This window comes from Colobus angolensis, unplaced genomic scaffold (assembly GCF_000951035.1).
Source record: "Colobus angolensis palliatus isolate OR3802 unplaced genomic scaffold, Cang.pa_1.0 Scaffold289, whole genome shotgun sequence".
In the NCBI taxonomy this organism is placed as follows: Eukaryota; Metazoa; Chordata; class Mammalia; order Primates; family Cercopithecidae; genus Colobus; species Colobus angolensis.
The window spans coordinates 1,640,733-1,654,069 of record NW_012116143.1 but is presented as its reverse complement, the minus strand read 5'-3'; the positions used below and the strand labels follow the sequence as shown (position 1 = coordinate 1,654,069).

The following is a 13,337-nucleotide window of genomic DNA, read 5'->3' as shown; positions in this document are numbered from 1 at the left end:
TCCACGCTTTATGGTAGAACGCTCAGAAAACACGCCTCATGGGGAAATCAAACATTTGTATGGGGAAAGGTCAGTTTAGAATTACAGCTAAGTTCAAATGTTAATTTTCTGGAAGTGCATGTTAGTCATTTGAAAGCACAAAAGAACAGAAGGAAGGTTAGAGTTTTGATGAAGTTAAACCATGCATGTCAGTAAGTTCTTTTCCTGCTCACAGAAGAGGGTGAGCGCCGAGATGAAGCGGCCACTACAACTCTTGCATGTCGCAAGACTACACGGTAGGTCCCAGCTGAGTCGCAAGAGGCATCTCAGTGAGGTCTTTATTTCATCTGCTTCTTGCTTACATCACTAAGTGGCTAAATGACTAGCACTTTTCTGCTCTATGAGAAACATGCAGAAGAGTCAATCTGCCTACGTTTTCGGTTTTTAGTTGCAGCTGGACAGAAATTCACTTTGCTGCAGGGTTGCTTTTTGCTAAATCCTAATATGATCACTGTGTGCCCTTATTTGAGTAATACCGTCAAATGAGAGAAAAGACAGGAGGAGACCTTTAAGGAAGGGAAAGCCCACTCTTCCCCACTGATGGTATAGGGCAGAGAGTAAGGACACAAAGAACAAAATTCAAATTCCATTTTACAGGGCAGGAGCCCCTGTCAGTTTACAACTCTTTCGCACAGTCAGGGCAATATACTTGCTCCTTCTGGAAAACAAAGTGCTTGTTGGCCAGATTCACGGAGCATTTTTTGCAGTGGAAGTAGCAGTAGTGCCAGGATGGTCCTTCATAGGCCACCACACTGGAGCGTTTACCAAACCCGGTGATGGAGTGCTTGAATCCAGCACACTTCTTGGCCACAAAGTTCTTGTAGCAATCCATGCAGTGTTACTGGTCCTCCACAGCAGTGAAACGCTGCCCAGCCAGCTTCTTAGAGCAGGTAACACACACAAAGCACTCAGCATGCCAGGGCTCATCCTGGTAAGTGACTCCCCCAGATGTGATGATGGCCTTGTTGCACTTCACGCAATACTTAGCAAACTTGGTCTCACGGCAAGTCACACAGTAGAAGTCCTTCCCTTTAGAGAAGAAGCTTCCAGTCCCCATGACTTGCTTGCAGTTGCTACAGTCTTTGTGCGAGATGGTCCCCTTGTACTCCATTTTTAATCCCCTGCCACAAAGGGCTTGAAGCATCCGTTACACTTGGGAGAGTCCTCCTGAGTGGCGAACTTGTTGCACAGGATCTTGTTGTCCTTGGCCACAAAGGTCTCATTGGCCAAGGGGTGAAGGCACTTGGCATAGTGGAAGCAGGGATCATGCCAGAAGCAGTTTTTATAGTGCATCTCCTTGGAGTCCACACGGATGGGCTTGCAGCATTCCATGCAGATGTTGGCACAGAACTTGTCAAAGCATTTCAGGCAGCAGTGGTAGTCACCCTTGTGCACATACTTTTTCCTCTGCAACGGGTCCCTGCAGTAGAGACAGTCAAACTTCTCCACCATGGTGCCCACCTTATAGCTGAAGGGACCTCACATTGGATGTGTGACAAATAGGATGTATTTGGCAAGGGCTGGATATGGTTGAAAACAACTTCCAGTGAGCTACCTGGGGATGCTCACCAGCATAGCTGGTGGTGGCAGAGGTGGCAGTGGCTGCAGACTGCCTCCTCTTTTAATATATGTGTTGTATTCATTCTCTTTTGAAGCATTCCGCAGATTATCAGAATCAGTTCTTCAGTATGAGCTGTTCAACAATTCATTCACTCAGTAGATATTTACTAAGAATCTATGTGCCAGGCCTGGTGCTACAGGCTAAGCATAAAAGGAGAACACCACGGGCCCTACCTTTGCAGAACTTATGATCCAGTAAATTTTGTTGATTAGAGCATTTATCATAAGCAGCAATATTCGTGTGTGTGTGTGTGTGTGTGTGTGTGTGTGTGTGTATTCAGCTAACTCAAATTTGAGGAAAAAAGGGTAAATACTAGATGACGCTCAAATCTTTTATCAGCTCGTTCCCTGTAAGTCCCTTCTCAACATTCTAAGTTCTTTGTCCTCTAAAAAGTATTCAGCAATCTCAGATGTCCTTCTTTTTGTGCTCCTTTTTTGGGAACAGTTAGGTTTCCACACATTTTTCCCCCCACAGGTGTACTCCTACATAGAGAAATAGCCTATTTCACTGCAGAAAGGGTGAGAAAGTTCCAGAAAAGGTAATAAACCAGCTGTTAACAGAACCTAAAAACCCTACTTCTTAACTGTATATCTTTCTATCTGCCCCCTAAGAGTATGCCTTTGGAAACACAAAAAGAGAGTATGTCTCCCTTCTGGGGATCAGCAACGGATGCTCCAGTACTGGAGGCCTCCGTGCTCATAACAATATACGTCCTGCCGTTAAACTGTTTTAGAGAAAGTGCTCTTCACTGGGTACATGAAACCAATGTCAAAACCTAGCCTGTGCCACTAATGTGTGACACTGGGGGCTGTGGGCTACAAGGGACCCGTGCATCTGTGTCAGGAGAGAGGCCACAAGCAAAGAAAAATGCGTAATGAAGTCTGTTTGACACAAAAGCTACCCAGGAAAATTCTCTCTGGAGCAAATGCCCAAAATTCCATCTGTAGCCTGACTAAAAGTACCTAGGAGAGAGAGTTGTGAAAGAGGAAGGAGAACAAAGAAGGAGAATCAAGGGAGCTGTGACCCTAACTTATGGTCCAGCTTCTATCACCTGTGACAACAAAGCTAGGAAAACCATGCTACCTACTGCCCTAAGACATCCATCTTTTAAACTGAGTCCAGTCACCAAAATGAAAAGCAATACTGACTCACCCCTCCACCCATGTTTTCCGTTCTGGACCAGACCTTCTATCTTGGCTCACAGGAAAAGAGGGAAGCATTGATGTGTGCCAGGTGGAGGAGAAGGGACCATGCTTTGGAATCCCTCTTTCTAGTCACACCACAAGGGAAGATGCGTACCCTCAGGAGAGCACCTGGCAGATAGTCACCCACTTGGCTCCTGGTCCCTCTCCATTTCCAGCCACTTTCTCCTGCTGAACCCATCTTGCAGTTTGCCTAAATTAGGGCTCTGAGTTCTGTCTTTCCCACACAAGCAAACTCACCCCAAAGAGTTTCGTCCAATGGGACCATCATTCAACTCTTGGAAGTCTCACCAATCTCAATCTGTGGAAGGATATTTCTCCCTGTCGTAATGACCAGCTTGACAGCAGATGTACCTTCATCCCATGTCCTGCTTCTTGACTCCGAATCCCTTAGGCCATCACATTCTAAATTCAGAGTACCTCACTTCCTAAGCATTTCCTGTAACAGTAAGATATCCATACGTTAAGTTATTCAATTTTCCTATAATGATCATCTCAACCAATCTCCTACTCACTGCCCCAAGGTCTCTAGGAATTTATGCAAATGACACTGGGGGACAAGGTGATAATCTCCCCTTTTCTCAAGGGCACAGGCCTCTTCAGACACACACTAGGATATGCTGTCTATGAGCTATATTTATAATATGGCATTGACATAGCTTTTCTCTTGCATCTGCACTCCATCTTGCTGCTTCTCTGGACTTATCTCAATCCTCAAATTCTCTGTTTTAAGCCTAAGTCTTGACTCCACACTGTTGCAAAGCTATTTCATTAATGTAACTGGACACATCACACAATATCTACAAGGCAATGTTTAGCCTTGTGTTATAAATCAGAAGCCTGTTTATGTTCTAAGGTAGATTCTGTCATTAGCTGCTTTGGATCATAGGCTAAAAACAACATTCGACTGCTCTCTGAACCCTGCAAAGTGTAAAAACTATATGGGCCAGGTTGATCACTTGCTAAAATGTCAACCTGTTCTTTGACATTTGTGTGAGTAATCCAACAGGTTCTATGCAGGAAGCACAGTATTTGCTAGAGTTATTTCCAATACAGTACAGCACTTTGCTTTGATAATAGAACTCAGCTTCAGTCTTCTTTCACCTGCAAAAACAGAGATTACAAGTGTTTACAGAAAGCACTAGCACAATTTGACAAATAACAAATGAGAACAGTTTCCTGATATTTTCAGGACTTCAATCACATCCTGTAGTACAGCAACATTTTCTTTTCAGACACATATTTAGGTCCCCAAACACCGAATAAATAGAAATAGCTTCCTTCCAAACAGCAGAAAGAACATGTGTGTGGTTTTCGTTTTTGTTTTTGTTTTTTTAGACAGGGTCTCACTCTGCCACCCAGGCTGGAGTGCAATGGCGCTCACTGCAACCTCTATCTCCTAGGCTCAAGCAATCCTCCCACCTCCCACCTCAGCCTCAAAAGTAGCTGGGACCACAGGCATGCACCACCTTGGCCCAGGCAATTTTTGCATTTTTTGTGGAGAAGGAATCTCTCCATGTTACCCAGGCTGGTCTTGAACCCCTGGGCTCAAGTAATCCTCTTGCCTTGGTCTCTCAAATTTCTGGGATTATAGGCATGAGCAACTGCCCCCAGTCAAGAACTTTTTATTTATGGTAGTTTTTTTCTTATGAATTAGGTGATGATTGAGATTGAGTGGTTAATTGTTAATGAGATTGGAGTTACTGCCATAGCCTAACAATAGACTTAGAATCCTTTAATGTTGAGCTTTTCCTAAATGATCAGCTTAGCTGTTTGTGTTAACACCAGTGGTTTGTCACCAAAACCATTCATTTAATTGAGAAAGCAAATAAATAAATAAAGACTCACAGCACAGGATCTGAATGCATCAGCCAATATCTGATTGTGTAAGTCATACAGACATAAGAGGGTTTATCAGCAAATCCAAAAGACAATTCTAAACAGGACTAAAAGGCAACATTTTTAGTCCTGGGAGTATATGGGGAAAAAAGTCTTTATTCCAGGATTTATGTACCCTTTTTGGTTGTTATCCCCCTGAGATGAGCAAATATAACTTCTAAATTCCTTGCACTATTTCAAAGTGCTCAAAACAATGAATGCTCAATAAGTGGGATTGAGTGATTTAATAATTTAAGGTAATCACTCTGTTGTGATGATCATTATAGTCATTTCTTTATCAACTGTTTTTTAGTATACCAGGGTACTTTGTAAAAAATAAACGGTCACGCACCACTTCATGATATTTTAGTCAATGACAGACTGCATATGCGACGTTAGTCCCATAAAACTATAATACTGTACTTTTACTGTCCCTTTTCTATGTTTAGATGTGTTTAGATACACAAATACTGCTGTGTTACAACTGTCTACAGTATTTAGTTCAGTAACATATTATACAGGTTTGTGACCTGGGAGCAACAGGCTGTAGCAAGTAGCCTAGGTGTACAATAGGCCACACCTTCTAGGTCTGTGTAAGTATACTATGGTGTGCACACACTGACGTGTCTCCCAAGAAGGCATTTCTCAGAACACATCCCTGTTGTTAAGCAATGAATGACTGTATTAGAATCACAGGATGATGAATGTTCTCCATGGCCCCTCCAGATCCTCTCTTCACCCTCTCCATCATGCTCAGTGTCCAAGAGGCTAACTTCAATAGACTGTTCAAATGGCCTCCCTTCTCTCTAACTTCCACTCAAGGTCAGCCAATGGAACCACCAAGAGGAGTTTGAGGAGTGGGAGGAAACAGGGGAGGGAGTGTTGATTTCTTGGTCCCCTTCCTGCTTTCCCAGGCTGCTTTGCTCATGGAGGCCACAGCTCCTGTCAGGTAGCCCTCTCCTGAAGCTACAGCCACATCTCTTCCCAAGTTTTACATTCTGGGAAATCAGTTTTTCCCTTTGTCCTTTCAGGCCTAGGGATGAGAAGGCTCCCTCATATTTGTAGTTCTCATGGGTTTCTCTTAATCCCTGTATCTGTGTGTGGTCCTTCACTATCTCCTCAGTTACATCATTAAGTGTGCCATTTGTGTACTGCCAGGATCCTGACTTATACACATACACACTATTACAAAACCCAATTCAAACTGGCCTAAATCATAAGTGGAATTTATTGAATGATGTAACCAAAAAATACAGACATCTGATTTCAGGCCTCCCAAGGATCTAATCATCTTCCAAAGGTCCCACCTTTGAATACCATCCACTTGGGGGTTAAGTTTCAACATTTGAATTTTGAAGGGACAAATATATTTAAATCATAACATGTCTTAGTCAATTTTTAAAATTAAAAATAAGTTTTCTAATTCTTTTTTTTTTTTTTGAAACAGAGTCTCACTCTGTCACCCAGGTTGGAGTGCAGTGGCGCGATCTCGGCTCACTGCAAGCTCCACCTCCCGGGTTCATGCCATTCTCCTGCCTCAGCCTCCTGAGTAGCTGGGACTACAGGTGCCCACCACCGCGCCCAGCTAATTTTTTGTAGAGATGGAGTTTCACCGTGTTAGCCAGGATGGTCTCGATCTCCTGACCTGGTGATTCGCCCGCCTCGGCCTCCCAAAGTGCTGGGATTACAAGTGTGAGCCACCGTGCCCGGCCAAGTTTTTTAAATTCTAAAAGCAATAAATGTTCATTATACAGAATGTAGACATTTAAGATTAACCAAAAAAAAAAAAAAAAAAAAGGAGATGGGAAAGTGTAGCCTTTAATTCCACTGTGGTTAATATTTTGGTATATATCCAATGCTCGCTTATTCCTCTCTCTCCCCCTCTGGGATCTTACTGTAAATATTCTTTTAAGTATCTTTGCACCTCAGAACCTAACACAGGTTCTACATGCATGAGTAAATGATATTCAGGAAAAAGATGAATGCTTGAATGTCCAAAACAGCTCTTTTGTCACATGCTACTAGAGATAATACAGCAACTGCTACACCATTCTGTTCCCATGTGCCTGCCAAAGGAACACCATGTCAAGGACTTGTCTGAACCATCAAGAAACCATAATACTGTACTAAGTTCAAGGGAACACTCCTTAAAAGGAGAGGGACTTTACAAGCCCGTTGGCAGGGCTTCACAAGTGAAGGAGCCCTTCACTAGGAGCTAGAAAATCTAGATTTAAATTCCAACTGGGTCATTCTACTCATTTTACTTGTTTAATCCTTCATTTTCTAATCTCTGAAATGAAGACATCAACTTATGATCTATAAGATCCCTAGTAGTTAATAGTCTATGACATGTATCTCTATCTATCCAAACACAAACATATGTGTGTGCGTGTATGTATATGTGTGTGTATGTGGTGTATGTGAGTGTGTGTAGTAATGAAAAGAGGCAAGAACTATGCCTTAGGTGCTAGAATGACAAAATCTGAGTTTGTTTCCTTGTTTTCTAAAAAGCGAAAGTCTTACAGGAAATCCAGCCAATATGTTTTTCATGCCTACACTTTCTGTGGCTAAGTTAGGAAAACTAAAAGCAGGAAACTCAACAAAGTACAAAAAAAAAAAAAATTTAAAACCACTCCTCTATGTGTGTGGCTTTTTTTAGCTCTCAGTGAGATTCTCAAATGATTGTTGTAATTCTATCTGAAGTTCCCTTTCTTGTTTCACGGCTTAATGCTCTGTTGTGTCATTTCCGAAACACTCCCCTATTTCCAAGGTTATGAGCAGAGAACAGCTCTTCGCTCAATTGTGAACAAGTACTGTAAGGGAACTTAACAAATGAAGCAAAAGAAATCGTAATATCAAACCAGGTTGAGAAAGGAAAATGATAAGTGTCTGGAGGAAATGGAGCATGAACTATCACTGCCTACCTTCCTTCTATCAAGCTCAGAGACGTTTTTAAACCTCACACCAATTCCTTGACAGCTTTTAAGAAATGACATGTTTCCATTGTGATCTGAGTTATGCTGAGGTGCCTCTTCACTCTGCCTAAGCAGAAGGTAGGTTAAGCTTTGTAGAGGTGAACCACAGGGAGCCATGCTTCGAAAACTCTGCTCTGGGAAGTTTATCCATTCAAGTGCACCAAAGCTTTAGAACTCCCTACCCCTAGAATGTCTGCTTTTTCCAAATATTCAGAACACATTTGTTCATTCCCAATACAGGTGATGTGTACCCAATTCTTATCCATTTCCTCTAGCTTGGGACATTTTGCCCCTATGCAAGTGCCAGGCCTGGCTGCAAGTGTTGTCTTTGACTCCTCAGGTCCAGACCAGTCCTGCTGTCTCAGCTTTCAATGTTGTGGCCACCAAATGGGTGTGTGGCCCTCCTGTTCCTGCAGTCAGTGGGGACTGGGGAGTAATTTCTGCTTCCACCTTGGCTGGCACAGGAGTCCTCTCATCTTCAGCCACTGTGGCTGCTGTTGTCGCATCGGGGTTTTTGTGTTTTTTTTTAATTTAAATTTTGTAGTTAAAAAAATTAGGGCATATGGTTACATGCATGGCTCAAGAAGGTATACAGTGAAAAACCTCTGTTCCGACTTTGTCCTCCTGCCACCAAATCCCTTTCTGTAACAAGCAAAAATGTACATATATTCTTTTTAACCTCTTTTTTTATTGCAAATGTTAACATACTACATTGGAAATTTTTCACCTAAAATATCTAGAGATTATTTCACAACAGTACTTATAGAGCTTCCTCACTGTTTTAAAATGTTGTATGACATTCCATTATATGTACCTATCATGATTTATTTAACCAGTCTTATTTAGCCAGCTGACAGACTTTTTCAGGCTCTTTACAATCTTTTTATCATGTAAGGCGTATACAATTTCATTATGGGTACAGGCATATCTGTAGGACACATTCTTGCAAGTGGAATTCTGGGCCAATGGGCTTATGTAATTAAAATTTTCACAGATGTTGCAAAATTGCATTTTCTGGAGATTGCACCCATTTACACTCTTCCAGCAATATGAGTGCCTCACGCTCATATTGGGCTTCAGTTTACTTATATAGGAACTTAACCTGCTTGAAACCACTCCAGCCTAATGGTCTCCCAATTTAAAATTGTTTAACATAATATTAATATCTAAGCCTCAATAGTACCCTCCCTCCTACTTGCTTAACTGTATGTAAGAGATCCATTTTTTTTTTTAATTATAATGAACAGAAATTTATTGGTTCACAGTTCTGGAGGCTGGGAAGTCCAAGGCCAAAGGGCTGTCATCTGGCAACGGCCTTTTTTTCTGAGAGATCAATTTGCTAAAAACTTCAGGGATATTACATGTGCCTCTGAGCCAGTCATTGTCATTATTTCTCATTCTGGTGAGCCGAACTAGGACTCCACAGCCTCTGCAGCAGGTGGTTCCATAGAAGTATCACTCAGAACTGAAACAACTCCTGAGCCCATGGCTATCCCCTGTCTACTGGTGGAGTGGAAACTCAACAATGCCTAGAGCTACATCTAGTGTCAATGAGCTACAGTCCTGCAGCTGTACTGGTAAAGCTGGAACTGAAGTGTCCTTGAGGCTACAGATCCAAACAGCTGACCTTACAAAATGAAAAGAACAATACCCCATCTAGATTACACTCAGGTACAGCAGTACGGGGTCCCACAGTAAGGTTGTGTGGATCTAATGTATCAGACCATTTACTCTCACAGTTCCTTTAATTAATACGCTAAATGACTTTTGCCAAGGGTAATACTTACTGCTAGAAGTCTGTGTTGAGGTAAATTCTATAGCAACAATCTAAAATCTCCTTGCTGAGATTTTAGAGTCTGAAGCCCTTGCTCTATTTCTGGGTCTAACTTGCCAGGCTGGGCTCCTCCTTCTTTTACAGAGTGCTCCTTCCTCTTATGTCCCACACTGTTCTTTCCAAAACTCTTGCCCCCATGAGGACCACACTAGTCCATCAGACCATGTTTTATATGCTTTCACAGAATTCAAAGTCTTTTTCTTGGAAAGCTGTTCACCCTTGGTATAAATCATTGGATGCCAACAGAACCATGGTAGATGGATGTTCCTTAGGTTCTCTCCACAAAACTACACAAGCTCTTTTCCAGACACTGCACCCCCATCCCATCCTTCACCCCCAAAATAATCTAGCTGCACAGTTATCACAAAAGGGAGCAGGTTTCATGGGGTGAGCTGGAAAGTGCAGTACACAAAGGTCACCATGTTGACTCTCACTCACAAACCACTTCTGATAGTCTCTAGAGGATCAGGCCAAATTGATAATTTAATAAGTAAATGAGTAAATAAACTCTTCCATACAGTAGTATCTCAATAAATGTAGAAGGAATGACAGAAATAGAAAATCACAATTTGGTAAACACCACAGTAACAATTATGTCAGGCAGAGATAATTAATTGATGTTAAAATTAATAGACAAAAGTATAATGAAAAACAGAATATTTACATAGTTTCAAAGTATCCCCTCATAAGATGCATATTAATTTCAAAGGAAAGACAGTAACTTCACAGCAGTGAAACCTGCCAGATGCCATCTTAACTCAGTGATCAAAGTGCCTCATTACCAATGATGAGACACATCAACCACATTCCTCCTGACAAGACACACTGAGAAGTACAACGTTGCTTCTATGATATTCTTGACAAAATGTATAACCTGAATTAAATCATCGGGAAATATCAAACATAAATCGAAGAACATTCTGCAAAATAACTGGCCAGTACTCTTCAAAGAGTCAAAGTTATGAAAGAGAAAAACTAAGGAACTGTCTCTGATTAAAGGAGACCAAGGAACCATGAAAACGAAATGCAACTGGTGAGCTTGGACTGGATCCTGAACAGAAAAAGTCCACTAATGGGACAACTAACAAAATCTGAATAAGGTCTATAGATTACTTACTAATACTAAGTTCATTTCCTGTTTCAAAAACGGTACCATAGTTATATAACATTTGTAGAAGCTAGGTAAAGAGTATGTGAAAATCCTTCATATTAGTTTTTGCAACTTTCTCAGTAAGTCTGAAAGCATTTCAAAAGGACAAGTTGGGAAAAATAAAAATAAATATAAAAACTATGACAGCAAAATTCACTTATTACAATATTGGTTTGTAGAGAGTGTGAAAATACATATTAATTACAAAAAGTATATTCATGCTTGAATTTAAAACTGGACAAGTAAACTTATCCTTTGATTAGTCAAATGTAGGCTTATTCAGGCATTTCTTAAAAGCACACTCTAAAATTTCAGCATTTATTTTATTATCAGAAGTTGAAGGTCAATATAACAATTGTATGTGAAAATATTTCAGTAATCCTGGTTTGCCCTTGCAATAATCTGAAGAGATCTCAGCTGGGGACTGTTTCATTATGACATTCGAGCACCAAATACAGTGACCTTCAGATTGTCAATTCCTGGGTGAAAATGGATAGAAGGTTTTCTACTTGGCAGATGAAAAATCAAGACCCCCAAATCCCTTTCCTTAGGAGGTATAGCTTAGGTAAGGAACCTATTATTATTATTATTATTATTATTATTTTGCTGTTTGCCCTAAAATATACCAATATATCACTTTAAATATAGTGATTTCATTTACCAGGGGAAGGAAAAAACTTGTATAACCTAGAGGCAATATGTAGTATAAAAACAAACAAAAAAAATAGAATAACTGGAGCCACAGGAAGCGGAACATCTTATATGTCACAGAATATTATAAAATGTTATAGTTTAGTAGTTTCTTATATAAATACTCAAGGAAAAATAACTGAATAACTAGTAGCCTTAATTTAGGGGTAGACGCATAATTACTACTTACAACAGCCTCTGCCAAATTATTTAAATATTTACCTAAAAGATAAAATATCCAGGCTATAAGGTTTACTGGCCTATTGTTCTTTTCATTTCAGAGACATTCACATTATCAAACACCAGCTGAACAACAGCACATGAGCACAAGAGTTGTCAGAAAATCATCTGAGGCCAGTGTAAGAAGGAATAGGTTTGAGGACTTTTCTCCCAATCGGCAAGTGAGGTCCAGGTCTGGAAGTCCTGGTTTCCTTGGCCCTCATAACTTCTGTTCCCTGGATTCTGTGCTGAATCTTTCTTCTTGACCTTTGCCATCCCACTCCCCTTTCCATCTTCTGTTTTTGTTTTCGAGACAGGATCTTGCTGTCATCCAGGCTGGAGTGCACTGGCACTATCATAGCTTGAACTCCTAGGCTCAACCAAGATTCTCCCACTTCAATGTCCCAAGAAGCTGGGATTACAGGCATGAGCCATCATGCCTGTCCATGTTAATAGATGGGCTTGCACAGAAACAAAGTCTGCTTATACTAACAACTTATGAGGTTTAGCTGCCTTTACTTGCCCAAGAGGTTTTCGTTTTGGAGATTTAGCTTTGCCAAACCCTATACTTCCTCTCAAATTGCTAGATTGGAGATAGGTTGAGAGGTGGATGCTTACATGTCTCTGTTCTCAGGTAAGTCTACACTTACAAGAAACTAGGCAAATGACTAATTCACAGAATCTCTCTTCTTTCACAGGGAAGGGCTTCCTCAACCAAATCTAGGGGAGCCTCTTGTCAAATTGGTTGTCTCTAAATTCCACAGAGGACTATATAGAAAATAGAGCCTTTGGGATATGATGAAGACTTCCCAGTAGAATTTTGTCTGCCTTATAAATACATTTCCCTCACTTACTAAAGCTCCAGAGGATTAAGATTATGCCATTTTCATCATTTATTATTCACTCCATCAACATTTATTCACTCTGAGCCAGACCCTGGACTAGACATTGAGAACAGAAAACTAAAACATAGTACCTGCCTTTGAAAGGCTCACAGTCTGGCAGAAAGAAAAACAATAACTTATGATGTCAATTATATGTACTATAGCAGTGATTTTTACAAAATGTTGTAGGAGCCCAGAAAAAGGGTCAATTGAGTTTGCTGAAGAAATAAGTCAGAGAAGCTTCCATTGTGGGGGTAACATGTTAACCTGACCCTTGAAGGATAGGCCAGGTGGAAAGGAGAAGCAAAAAAAAAAGAAAAAAGAAAACGTGGGTGTGGAAGCATACATGGTGAGGTAGGGGAGTGACAGGAGAAGAGTGGTCTCACAGTGGTTCTTTAGGAAGGCGAAAAGGTAGGAGTGAAGTGGTTACCCTAAGAAAGAAGACAGTGATATTAGATATGGTCAACTGGCACATAGCAAAAGATGGAAAGCTAGTCTTCATTTCCCAGACTCCCTCAACTAGCATTCCAGTTCTAATTAGATGCACTGGTAGAATATCAGGAGGACAAATGTGAAGAGGAGGCCATCTTCCCGCTGCTGCTGCCCAGCAAGGTCATGGAAATGGTTTTTCCACAGCATCACTCTAGCGTGCAGTCTTGATCTTTGTGAGAGTAGGAGGCAATGGTAGCAGTGCTGGCAAGAACTTTCTGATCCTGGCTTCCTGGCAATTGAATCACAGCTCTCCTAGGAGTCTACTGAACTCAGAGTTGTCATGGTGGCCTCCTGGTTCTCCAAAGGTAGAGATTCCCCGAGCTGGTTAGTCCTGTAGGGTCTGGCAGTTATTC

General features: G+C 41.1%; 1 pseudogene; it reads right to left on the bottom strand.

The window, feature by feature from the left end:
• Positions 1 to 655: 655 nt before the first annotated feature.
• LOC105516728 lies at positions 656 to 1,578 on the bottom strand (annotated as a pseudogene).
• Between the last annotated feature and the right edge of the window lie 11,759 nt (positions 1,579 to 13,337).